Source organism: Bombus fervidus, chromosome 8 (assembly GCF_041682495.2).
Source record: "Bombus fervidus isolate BK054 chromosome 8, iyBomFerv1, whole genome shotgun sequence".
Lineage (NCBI taxonomy): Eukaryota > Metazoa > Arthropoda > Insecta > Hymenoptera > Apidae > Bombus > Bombus fervidus.
The window spans coordinates 12,524,369-12,538,826 of NC_091524.1; the positions used below are offsets into that span (position 1 = coordinate 12,524,369).

General features: G+C 35.3%; 1 protein-coding gene across 1 annotated transcript in view; it reads left to right on the top strand.

Moving 5' to 3' along the window:
• Positions 1-14,458, top strand: part of LOC139989697 (uncharacterized) — a 104,033-nt gene that overhangs the window by 49,488 nt on the left and 40,087 nt on the right. The window lies entirely within an intron of this gene.

Consider the following 14,458-nt stretch of genomic DNA (forward strand, 5'->3'; position numbering starts at 1 on the left):
ATCCTTGTACAATTTCCTGACGTCGTCGACGTCGATGTAGGCGACTATTCCGGTGATAACGAACCTAACAAAATATTATCGCAAGCCGGACGCTCGTCGAATTTCCTAACGAAGAAAAATCAACCTGGAACGTACAGGTCGGATCAATATTGCTTTATGTTCGTGTACGACTCGTGTACCGGCGCGTGTACGCTCGTTTTATTGCGACGTGTATACACACGAGAAAGGTACGACTTCCTCTTGCTTTACGAGGTGTCGATACCGCGCCCCGTGTAGACGTACACTAACGCTCAAAAGTATCCTCACACTTGCTTATTTTCGATAGAATATACGTATTAGATAATTTCGCTACAAAATTATTGTAAGAATGATAAAATGATCGGGAATTATTTTATTCTTTAACATTTTGTAATCACGAACAATTATTGGTAATTCGTTATTATCAAAGTTCTTGGAATATCTTTATTGCTTCAGAGAAGCTCTTTATCGCCAGGCTGTAAAACAATTTTTAAATTACGAGTTGGATAAAGCTTCCTCGAAATTGACAGGAAAAAACTTTGATAGGATTAATTCAAGCAGTGATACCTGACATCGGCTAGAAATAAATCGTCGATAAACTTAATTGTAAAAATGCAGTATTGGTAGACATTTTAACGCATGAGATAAATTTAATATCAAATGCTATTACTGTTCGTTAATTTGCTATTATCGTAATTTCTATATTTTAGTAAACTTCAGCTATTCTTGCTAATTTTATTTCTGTAAAAAATTGTTAATTTTGGTAGAATTTTACAAATGAAACCAAGGAAATAAGCAAAAAAGGTATATCTTTCGCTTAGCGATAGATTTTGTGTATAAGAAGATTTACAATTTTCCTGAAACTTCAAAGTCGAGTCAAAAAATTATATAAAAACGTTCAAATTTCTCGTTTTCATCAATTTTTCTACCTATTCTGTTTAAAGAACGAGAAGAAGAGAAGTTTTGTTAATTTAATGGGAGTCTTATCTCTGATAACAATCGCAGACTATTAGTGGCCCATAAAGCAGCGAACACGTTATCTATGGGAATAAACTTCCATATCGATGTTCTGTACACACGAAAAATACCGAAGTGGGAAGAATATTTCGTTGCAAATACGAATAGTATTTTTGGTTTGCTCGGATGGCAATGTTGAAAATCGCAGATATTGGTCGTCTGCGAGGGATACGTGATTCGAAGTCGAAGCTTATCTTGGATTCGAGAAAAATGTATATTCTCCTTCATAAATTTGGCGTTACTGGCTTTAGCTTCGTTTTACCGGGCATTTTCTGGCAAATGTAGATACATACTTGAAAAATATGCTTCTTAGACACGCGAATGGGAGTATTTTGAAATTGTAGCTACAAATTTAATTACAACGAGTCAGTCTATTATGTGGGCTGTGTATAATTTCTATACCGTCGCATTGTAATTTTGTTTCCTATTACGTTATTACACATGGTCTTTGTATTAATTTTTAAAAAGCACAGGTCTTATTTGTATAAGTAATAATGTAATGTAATTTGTTTCGAAGAAAACAATGCAATGTCTGATTTTAATGTTACTATGATATCTTATCGCGCCTTAAAACTGATTATTTTTTTGTAATAAATTTTACAGACGAAGATAAGATGTAATAGGTTTTTCGTAACGAATGACTTCTTTTTTACAAATTACTTCTTCTTTTTTTTTCAAATATTCCGAGTTAATATCGCACGTGATCACACGAAAAGTTGTAGTAACGATAGTTTGCTACTTACAGATTATTTTTTGAAGAGAAAAAAGACATTGTTCAAAGAAGATCTTTAGAAATTAGTAAGGAAATAATTAGTAAACAATTAATACTGCTTTTTTAAAGGAATTATTTAGTATAATTCTGATACGTAAGAATCGTTCTTAATGTAATACAACTTTAAAAGAAATAAGACTCTGAATCTCTCAGGGATTCAACTTTTAATTTTTTATATAACTATTTAACAACGAATATCTATCTTTAAATTATACTTAAAAATTATAGTCTGTAAATATTTTGCAAAGAACTAGGAATAAATTATATATTGTCAATAATGACGTAAAATATTTAACTAATACTGAATTTTTTCGCGTTGCTGACACTTTGACGGAATTATGAATCTCGGATGACTTATGAAGACGTATCTTATTTCCTAAGCTGTTGTGAAATTCTTATTGTCCGTTTTCTATCATCTTGCTGCTCGTATTATTGTCAGAAAGTGATTCATTGAAGATTTAAAAGTTTGGCTCGCTGCCTGGCCAATGTAGCTTGCATCCAGTGAAAATTCGAACAGGTACTCGCGGTATACTTTTTAACCAGCAGACGCAATACCGCGGAATAAAATCATGCAAGTTTACCGGCATCTTTCAGCAAGATTTATGCTCTAAAAATTGGCAACGAGTTCTCTTCACTTGACAAGTTATATTCCGCATGGCTTACCGGAAAATGGTACCTACTTCATTTTTTGCTAAAACTGTCTACACTGTCACGGAGAAAACAATTTTTTATATTACATAGCATTGCCTTTTGCCGAAGAATCGTTTACTCTTTATTCGAAATAATAGGAAATAGAGTGTTCTATTTACAAAGATCTATTGACACTGCAATAACGAAACAGGCCATGCCGACAATGAAATATTAATCAAAGGTGCTTTAATTATATCCTGACATTTTCCTATCGGTATTTTGATTAATTTAAAAGATACAATTATTTTGAACAAACAAATGGTTGTTCGTAGTAAAAGTACTCCGTTAATAAAACAGTGAATCTTCAGCATTTTGATCTACTACAAACGTTGACGAAGAAATGTGTCGGGTAAGAGAGTGGGCGTTGATGAATCGAGATACTGGCATTTCGACGAATTGTCAGCAGCTACCCTTTCTATCCATTCTTTCCCCTATCGCTGAACCGGGGCTGTTTTCAGAGCTGTTCGTGGCAGTCTCGAGGGTACGTTGGCATTTAAATGACGGGCCAATCCACGGCCCGTACCAAACTAACGAAACAAGACGGCAGAGAGACCGAGATTGCTCACTGTGTAACCGCCATTATGGAGAACCAGCGATATGACGTGACTTTTAATCTTCATTTTCCTCCCTTTCACCGTCACTGCCCCTGCATTACCTCGTTTCCTAGTTACTTCTTCCTAATGACATTTATTTACCCTTCCGTGTTCAGTTTTATTGCTTTCTGAATTAAAGTTACTTTTTATTCTTAATATAACAAGTTCTGAGAAATATGAGCGCGTCGAGGAAGTTTTAATGCACTTTTAATTACAACTTGTCATAGTATTTATATCCAAGTCTTAAAAAGATTACTAGTTAGGTCCTTTCTTTGTACAATTAATTCTAGAAGAACTCCTTACCAAAACGAATTTATTAGTAGTGGACTGTGGATGTTTACGCGTCTATGGGGAATTAACAGGTGCGAAGATTTACAGAATGCGCTTAACATGCAAAAATTCACATACATAGATTAATTATAAGATCGATGTATTCTTTCGTGCTCGAATATCGATATTGATAGTTTGGTATTATTTTAGACTAGTGTCTACAATAATTCAACGATTACTTTTGAAAGTTTTAACGCTGTATGAATTGACAAACCGAATTATCAATTTTAACGACGCTAATCACAAAAAAGAGTTAAAGAATCAGAATCAACAAATTCTCAAAGAACGAAATTAATTAGGATTCTGTATTGCTCACATACGAAAAGCGTAATTTTATTAAAGACCAAAATTCTTCGCTTACAAAACGTTCCACAGCATAGCTCCGTTTTTCACACGACTTTTTAATTTACAGTATTTATAGGTATACACCTTTGCAAAAAGCATCTAGCAATCATTTCAACTAAAGCCTCCGCAACACCTACGGCAATCTACAGAAATCATTTCAGTACCACGCAAACGGGTTATTTCATAGAGAACACCTGTTACGTTTTATGCTTCACACCATAAATTACTCTACAATTTCCCACTAACCTATCAATTCCATGCTCCTTCCACAATTCGAATTTACGACCGAACTTTTCATTGTATCTACTAAACAGCAAATAATATATAGTGTGAAATAAGATCGTTTCGTCATGATCGACCATAGATCGTTCCGATTTAGCCACTCCTTTAATTTTTTCCCAATTAACCGACGCATAGTGGTTCAGATTTTATTACTTAGTACGGAAATAATGATTTTTTTATTAATATATAATAATAAAATATTAAACAATAAATCGAATAACTTCATACATAATTTAGGCAAATTTAGCAAAACATCTATTTACTTAAGATTAAGAAAAAAGAAAGCAACTTTCCGAAATACTGTGCGATGTAATAATAGTATTGCTATGATCATTTTTACACAACACTAAACAAAATTATTCTTTTCTATACTCGGTTATTCTGTGGCTCGACGATAGAATTATAATAAAAAACTCTCTCTAATTAAGGTACGAAAATAATCTTTTTCTTCTGGTCCATTGTACAACGTAACGATGCAATTATAATGAAAAATATATGTTTACTTAATAATCAAAGAGAGACTTTCTTTTATTCTGAACTACTGTGCGACGTATCGTCGCGACAGCTCGTCGTAATCTCACCTAAGGGATTGACAGCTAAACCTCCGTGGGTGTAAGCGGTGAAAATACAACTCTGGCCATAAATAATATCTCGAACGGAAAGATTGAGCGATTTATGGACGATCGCGTGCACTTGGATTATGCAAGCATTACGAATGTTACGTTGCATTCCCTCTGTGCGAGGATTACGATGTTATCTGGTAGAGATCTTTTTCCATAACCTGATAGATAAAACATTTCAATGTCCGTGACTGTTCGCATTACAAAATGTTAAATCCAATTTTTAATAATTTCGAGAAAGAACTTTATTGAAACGCGTCGTTTCATGTTGAAATTATTTATAAATATTTCAGCATGTTCTTACCGTTTCTCTAATACGGCTGTGCACATTATTTGATGCATTCTAATTGAATTATTGATTTTATTGAGCTGAAAGACATAATTTACGAATAACCCGAGCAACATCACCGTTCTTCAGAGACTTTATACTCTTAAACTCAACGATTTAATAAATTTATTGCACAAGCTACGTAAAGACTACTTACAAACAGGCTCCACCTGTAAGATATACAAAGCATACAATGACAAATTAATCTCAATTAAATCATACAAGAGGATAAATCAGAAAGTTACATCGAAATAAATTCGATTCTAAATCGTTGTATCTTCTATGTCCACTCGTTCCATACCATATACCGAAACCAATACAAACGATTTTCTTTAAGAACGATCCATTTCTGTGCATCTGTAATTACTATCATCTTCAACGATGTCATCATCGTAGGACTTTCGATGTCCATAATCGTGCATCAATCGCGCGGCGATCACGAAAGGATCACATTGGAAAAGAATAGACCGTGGCGGGTTAATGTCGAAGCGTCTAGGTCACGGATCGGCCGGTGTTCTTGATCGGTCGGCTTTATCCAAGCGCAGTCGTGACCCACTTGCCGTTACCGGTCATGTTAATCGTACTTCTCAACCGGCACGTGCGCTGCACAGTTATGCAGTTTTTGTTTGCTCAGCCAGAAGCTGGTCTCGTACGGCTCGTTGACAACAAGGGTTCATGCACTCGGCATCGTTCGCACGCTGTAATTCGGTAGCTTAAGTGCTTTCACAAGAATTTGTCGGAATAAGCGGCCGAATTCTCGGAATTGGCCGTTCACTGCAGTAGAAAGAAATCTAAAGGAAGGATAGGTAGATTTGGAGTTAATAATTGGCTGTTATTAAACTACGGATTTTTATGCAAATTTATTGCGATGCTTATCAATACTCGGACACCATGGTGGGAAAGATCGTTGCTCCATATATGCGTGTATAATAGTTCTATAGAGATAATTGCATTTGAATATGGAAATACAGAACGTGTTAAACAGTATGTAGTTAAAAATATGTAGAAGATTTATTTATGGGACATTCGGCATTCATCCTCTCTTCGCTACACATTTATAATAAACTGTTCCATGTAAATAAAAGGACTACCATTAGATTTAAATAGAATTTTTGATCATATATTTTCAGAGAAAAAGATTTATTGTGAAAGCAGTCTGTGCTTTGTTCTGTCATAGCAGAGAAATAATTTAGTATTCAAGCAGAAATGATAAAGATTTATAGTGGCTACGATATCTGAATCTTTATGAAGGATGAGTTATGAGCATCGTGTGTCACTTTAAAATCAAAAGCTTTTGGTGAATTAATTTATGTGCGAAGTTTTCATAGACAGAAACGCAAGGTATAAATCAAGCGTCTCGAGCGTTAAAATTAATTTCCTTTTTTCTTTAATTTTACCATGTAACGTATGGAGCTTTTAATTCCAAGCTTATGACGAAATTTCTTAGTTCATCGTTCTTGTGGTAATAAATTTGACTTTAAGGTAACATAACGAAATATTTAATATTTATAAATTTTCACTTTTGATATCGTCTTTCCTTTCTACAACTAATTTTAGTGCAATCTTGAGGTCGTATCGCGATATTATTAATGGCCTTGCATTTTTTCTTCACACTGGTGATTGAGTTCAGAAGAAAACAAAGGAAGCAGCTAACAAGTAAAGTTGCTAATTGTAGAAAGAGAAGAAGAAGGAGAAGAGGAACAGAAGAGTATGCGAAGATATTACGAATGCGAATTAATGAACATTTACGATAAAATATTCGCATACGAATTAATTACCCGGTACTTTGTACAGTCCTCCTTATTTTATTTAACATCTTTAAAACATCTCACACGCATAATTTAATTTCATATTCCCGACTGCTCTTTTTATTGTAAAACATCTTATATCAAAAAGAGTATTTTTAATCATTGTCACGGAATAAGACGGAGTAAGTTTCAAGACAAACACCGCAAGTTCTTATGCTTATGCAGAAGCTTACACTTTTCTAATGTACAGTTTCTTTTAAATCGTTCGATAACAAATACGCTAATAATCGAATTAGATTAAACAATCGCATCATCAAAACTGTAAAAGAGAAACGGATGGAAAGAATAGCAGGAAAGGCTAAAAGATGAAAAGAAATGGCAAAAAAGAATCGTTCAAAGGGGATAGGGCAGTAAAGGCGCCTCGATTCTGCACGCTCTTCTCACATCTCTGCCGGAAATAAAAGAGCGCACATGCGAGAAAAAGTGTCGAGAGAACGGTCAAAAGACGGGGCAAGATAGAGAAAAGGAAAAAGACAAAGATAATGACATGCTTTATTAAGCTGCGGCCATTTCATCCGCCTTTTTACAAGTAATTATACGCTCGCACCTAGCAAGTTACATCGGTGGCACGTCTAATTACTCTTAATTACGAACAAAAGCAACAGTGTTAGACACAGAGCGCTACGATACGCAGACTGTGATAAAGGCGACGGAGTTTACGGCGAACATTCGTTGCACTTTCGAAGTTCATCGGTCGCCATAATAGCTCGTTCCGTTCGGCGAACCAACACGCCGGAAGTCGTTTCGCGATGAAAAATGTTTGCACAGTGTTCTCGCGGAGTATCGCGGATCCGGAGTGGGATTTGAGTCTGCTTCTTTCCAGACGCGAACGCATGTCATAGTCGAGTCGCTTTTATCGTTTTTAATTTGTCGCACGTTTTCTATATTTTTATGATAACACCGAGCGAAGAAAAAAGAAAATTATCGGTATGTGTAATATCTTTAGGAGATGACTCTGTTCGTTTAATAGGACGATTATATTTTTATTTTAAGTTGATGCGTGCTTTTATATCGCTATATCAGATCTAGCAGATCTATCAGATAGATTAATCTTTAATAGACAAGGTGATTATGTATGTTCAAGCTTAATTTTCCTTCTTCTGGAATTTTAAAAGATGTAAAAAAATTCTAGGATATTTATCAACCTTTTATATTTATAACTCTTCGTGTCCATTTTCCAATACTGTAATGTGTTTAGAAAGTTAATGTAATGTCAATGTAGAAACGCTAATAATTAGCGAAATATACATTTATATAAATATTTCAGATATTCTTAGATATTAGCATTTTTAGTTCATACTGGAACTTGCTATAATTTAAGAATACTAAAAATGATTTCTACGAAGCACATAATGACTCCGATAGGTAATGTATATCTTGAATTAAATTACATCGATATTATTCCACTTTTTTATAAAACAAAGATCAACCACTTATTTGATTTTTATAAATTTTACTGTGAGAACCTGATTGCGTTCGAAAAGAAAATGAAACGGGCATGCAAACGATACACTGTATCGAACACGGAACTAGGAAACATGCAAATGCTGTTCGATGGAATCTGATCCGTGAACCAAAGGCAACGAGGTGAGAGGATTAGGTATCTGGCGCAGTGGAATCGAGCCCGACGACACACAAATGGACTCGACTCGTTCGGAGAAGTCGGACAATTCTGTCGTTTCCCTCTTATTTTGCACTCAGCGTGCATCGTTCGTTCGTTGACCGTCATCTTCAAGCGGAACGGTCTTTCGTTTTCACTAGTAGGGAAACGCATTCCTTCAAATGTATGTCAGGGTTGATTAAACTGATGATTTACTAATTTCTTATTTGGTACGATCTTAATTTATGGTCCTTTTAATGTTACATTAAAAATTGTATAATAAAATTATATAATAAATTTTGTATAAACGCATAAAAATCCGTAGTTCGGTCATAATGCCAATAGAGATCATGAAAATTGCCATATGTAAAAATTGAGTTAAATTTTTACCATTTCTAAATCTCTCATAAATGAATAAAAATTCTCAGTATATATAACAACAACGAATATCATAAAAGTCAACGTATAAAAATTTGACCATTCAATTATGAACATAAACTTGATATTACTCAACTGCTATATCGAGTTTAAATTAATGTTGTTGTTAAAAGTTGATATAAAACAGGTTTTTTTTTTTATGAGTTATGTACGATATAACGACGTTACGATAAAGATATCTGCGATAAAGCTATTTTTTACGCTCTTTATATGTTGTTCCTTTATTCTATTGCTAATAATTTTAACCGATCCTTATCAAATTGGAACAGGAATTTCAATGACCGTATTTTTTTAATTTCATTCAGTATAAACTTACATTAATGAAAGACAACTATAGCTTAACCCCCCTCCTAAAGTTAACACATTAACATTAACACGTTTGCATAGATACGATTTAATGTGTCTGTAAATGAATTATTCGAATTTAAAACTGGAAAAAGAAATCAACTGATTTCTATCAAAATTCCAATGCTGTAATTTAACATACCAAAAATTTTCAAAGAATCTCATACCTAAATACACAAAAATATATATTCCATCTTTTATTTCTTCCTAACAAACAAATTTGCAGTTCAATTATTTATCTCCTGATTATATTGATTTTTTACCATTATATCGGCCCGACATTAAGGACAACAGTAAATTAGGGAAATGAGAAATGGAGGAAAATTAAAAATTAAAATTTAACAACGGTTGGAACTTATCAATGATCGATATCAAACTACCCAATGCCGAAAAGCTTATAAAACTTCAGGCAAGAAAAAGCAAAACATGTGTTCTCGTGTTTCTCGATTTCTCCGGCACTCTCGCAACATCGCTTTTTCAACTTCCTTGCACGTCTTCATCTCGTAAGAATTACGCTTAATAACGCGTAATAATCTTCTAATTACTTGCCTTCGAGGTGATCTGTCCATCAGAGCTCGATAAGCCGCGCACGATTTCCGGTGAGCAGAAACCGCACCGGATTACCAAGCCCGTAACAAATCGAATTTCGTGTTAATTTCCACTCGGCAGTCCAGTCGATTGGAAACAGTCGGGACGTGTTTCGCCACGCGAGCGAATCGCGATTCCGCGGCGCGATTCAGTGATCCTCCGCGTCGAAACGGAACGCCGCCAGGTATATACGAGAGGAAGTCATTTCGTGTGAGTTCAAGCGAATGAGTCATCCTCGAGCATTGCTGAGTAGCATCGAGTCCTTCGAGGAGCACCGATCGATCGAATCTCTTGTCGGTTATTGATAATTCGTTGGATTAATTAGTCGACGTCGTACAAATGCGATTTGGGGGATTTGCGAATAAGAAGCATAGGTGAAGATTTTACAATTTCTTACAATTACACTCTTTATTCTTTCATAGTGATAAAACACTATGTTTGATTAAAAGAGATGAAAAGAAATTGCAGGCGTATACTGAAATTGTTATGTATCTCGATTTGTTTAACTAGCTTCAGCAATAAAAGTGGAGGAAACCCGACGAACAGAAACGTGTTGCAATACTATCATTTCTTGTATATCTTTAAACGTAAGAATTGTGAGACACGTTGACGTGCAGAAGGACAATAGTGAAAACAACAATAGTGTTCACGTTTACCAATCGCTAACTAAAAAAGAAAACAGCGAAGATAAGTAGAAAGTTAGTCAACAATCGCAAGAAGACTGTAAACTTACATTTTTATTCAATACAAAAGTTTTATCAGCTATGTGTGCTTCGATTATCTAATTTAAAAGCTTTCCCTTATATGGTGATTAGATTACACGTGTTTATGTAATTTCATATTTTTATAAACATAACTAAAAGAATGGAACCTAAGTAGAAAATTTTCTTCACCTATCGAATATTATAATAAGTATCTTAATTTCGATGTATGTATATGTATCTTCTGATCGTATTCCATACAGAAATAACAAATTAATTTTGCCAGCAGCTATTAATACCAAATTTCATTTCATAAAATAGAGCAGATACCAAATTTTATTTAAAGCGAAATTTCTATGAATTTTACTTTCCTTCTCTTCTTTTTTCTTCTCGATTCCAGAAATTACAAGACCAGTGTTATAATAAGAATTCGCTACTCTCTCCATTAACGAAACCCTTAACAAATACAGCCTAAACATTCAAATAATTTACTGGAAACGGTGATCCCTTCTGAAAGCCTCGTTATTATTCTCTCTCGAGATTAATTTCGAGGTACAACACCGGTAGCATCGTATAAAGTTAATTAGACAAAAAATATACGCGCATTCCGATTGCTTTTTCCCTTCGTAGGCTACCTGTTCGCGAAAAAAAAAAGAAAAAAGAAAAAATAGAAAAAAAGAGGAGAGCTCGTGTAGACTCATTTACATGCTCCGCTTTAACGTAACGAACTGCATCGCGTGCATAAGAACCGCCTATGCACCTTCGTGGAACCTGTCTGGACGAGTGCACGCTAATACAGCTCCCGTAATTCTTGGAATAAATATTCCTTGCTGTTACTACTAACCTTCCTACATTTCGTCTGAAATTTCGCGCTGACAACCGATCGCGATAGCTCGACCCCGCGGCCCCGAGCAGCCACTTGTAAATTCGGTGTATTATACGATCGATAGTAGTAGATTCGAATCAAGATTTTCAAGTTTTCACGAATTTTCCCGAGCGCGTGCTCGTTTGTCGGAAATGGAAACATTTTTGTCGCTTGACAGGAAAATCGAAGCGGACCATGATGCTGACGTAATATTGAAATTATTCAACTAACGAGTTTTAGCCGTGGCACCTATTTTAACGAGTGTTGGAATTAAATATACTATTTCAATTTTAGAACGTTTAATCAAGTGTACACACTATGTCGCTATGTTATGTTTAAATATATAATTGAATTATAGTAACTATATGCGGTATACTTTTACAACGTCGATGAACATGCAAATTTCTTATCCTGATCCAAATTTCGTTAATTATTTGTGTATGTCGTGAATGCAGAATTATATTTCAAGCTGTTATGCCTCGAATTATTTCTAATTATTATTTAAATATTATTTTTCTCAAAATTCTCTACTCGAATTTTTAACTTTTCCTAACTGTTATTCACAATTTAGCTATCTTAGGAAAGCTAGAAGTAATCGCCATTTCTAAAATCTTCCCAATAACGCTACGCATTTATAAGTGAAGTTTCTCCTTCTTTCAAAGGGTTAACAAAGCCCGAGCTCAATTATGCGGAAAAGAAAGGAAGAAAGATGAAAAGGATTATAGCAAGATTAAAAACGAAAAGCGTCTCCTCAAATCTCGGTCGTAAACCAAACAGCGATGTTCTGGCTGGGTCTCCACGTGGTAAAAGTTGATAAGTGAGCGAAACGAAAGGAGGGTGGTGCGATACAGCTCTTGGAGATCCCGCTGGTAGATAAAAGCAGCACGTAATAACGCGCAAGCCGCGTACTACCTGGCAGGTTGTTATTGCTGCTTATTATTTATCCATCGTGGGCGGCTTGAAACGCGTAGTACGTGGCCTGTTTACACGATAGGAACGGGGATGGGGGGGAACCGTTCAAAACGCCACCGACGTTGGAACTTTAATTATTATCCTCGTTGGGAGAAAGGACAGCTCCGACGATCGATGTTCGACTAACTAACGTTGACTTTGTCCACTGCCACCCGCGTTCAGTTTGACACGTGGTCATGATAAGGAAAGGCGCACATCGACGTTCTCATATTAGACACATGTACAACGTGTCCTAGGAAAAAAGAAAAACGACTCTCCGTTTGAGCAAAGTAAGAAAGAATTATCTCGAAAGCGAACGAATCAGAAGCTATATCGATCAGCTACATAAATTGAAAAGCGAAAAAAAATGTGTCGAAGGTTAAATCATTTTCATGAATTTCCGTGAAATTCACGCACGCTTATGTCAGTTTGTTCCAACAAATAAACTTACGAAAGTAAATAATTTGTTTTCTTAAGAAGTTCAAAACTAATCACATCTTCAGATAACAAAATTGACAAACTTACGGAACGTAGAGTTGTCCAGTTTGATTTGCGATAGGCACACATGATCTTTCATTCAGACTCGAAATGTTCTGTCAGACATATTGGTGGACTTATTCGGTTTTTATTTTCACAGGACACCTTATATGTACAAGTGGTCGTTGATGACAAAGAATTTTTCCTGTAATCGATAACCAGGCCTGTTCGCTTCCGGAGCGTCGTGGCAACGCGTGTTTTGAATTCACGCGTCAACATCGGTTTCAACCCCTTTTGCGCACTTCTGGCGGAGAAACGAACGCGTGACGAATCGCGTGTTGAGTGGGTGTGCCCTGAATGATTCTGATGTGAGTTTGATTGATGGTGTGGAGGGATTGATTCTCCGAGAGCGTTGGATTTTTCTGTCGATTTGTTAATATTTCAGGTATCGTTGATGGGGTGTTGGGAATACGAGTATCGAGTTTGTAAAAGGTGCGAAGAATATCGAAGTGGCGAAATAATGGTTGAAATTGGTTATTCGAGATATTTATTTATTTAACAATATGGAGGTTAGTTAGTGGTTTGGGTTAGGTATGGAGGATTAATCGAGAATGCTTGCAACATTGTTGGAGAACACGTTCTTTTGCAACGTAGTCCTGCAATGGATCTTTCCTAAAACTTCGTCGATTAATATTCGATTGATGCTCTCGAATCTATTCTTGCAATTCTTTAAAATATATAACTTTTGTATTTTCTTGGTAAGATATTGGAGAGAATACTTATTTATTAATTGATTAACTCTTTCGTAAATAAATCTCCTCTATTGAAATAATTTAATACTGGATCTATTTTGGCAGAAATATCGCAGAGGTTATTTATTTATTTAATAACGGGAAAATATCCCTCAGCAAATAAATCTTTATCATTGAAGCAATCCATTGGATCGAATCTATGTTCCGAAAAGAATTCTCCGAATTTTATAAAATACACGATTCTCATATCGTTTTGTTTGAACAGAGATAGTGGAAATCTATCAATAAAGAAATAGATCCTTTTGCGAACGAACTTCTTTTTAATTGAGACAACTTTAATCTCCATAGTTAGCAATGATAAATTTACAGAGACGAGAGGAATCAAAATTCTAATTGTAAGTTCCCTAAACAAATACTCTTTTCAATCTGGAGAAGTATCGTCTCAAAAGTATCTTTACCTCTTTCCTATCAATAGGATTAAATTACCAGCGATGCAGTTTGGCGTAAGTTATTTCAATTCAGAATTCGTATTCTGCAATTTACCTGGTAAGGAATCATCAACGATATCTGTTCCACAAAATATATAAAACAAGATCAATTACTTTACAATTAAATAACCTAACAGCTCCTCGAATTCCCACGAAACTCATTCTTAGTCGCAATTTGCAATTAGACAAACAAGAAGAAAGGAGAAGGTTTTTAAACGAAAAGCGGTCACGTCGATTAACGTGGCGAATTTTCATTTGCATAAACGATTGCCGCAACGAAATGAGACGGACCAATAGGAAACGAAACGAGGGGAACGAAAACGACGAGAAAGCTACAAGAAGGAAGACAGGGAGGAAGTCTCCGGTAATTTCGCTAAATCGTTTTAACGCGCTCAGTTGCGATTCCGTCGCAACCACTCGGTGGTTGGATCTCGCAACAGCAGTTACAGT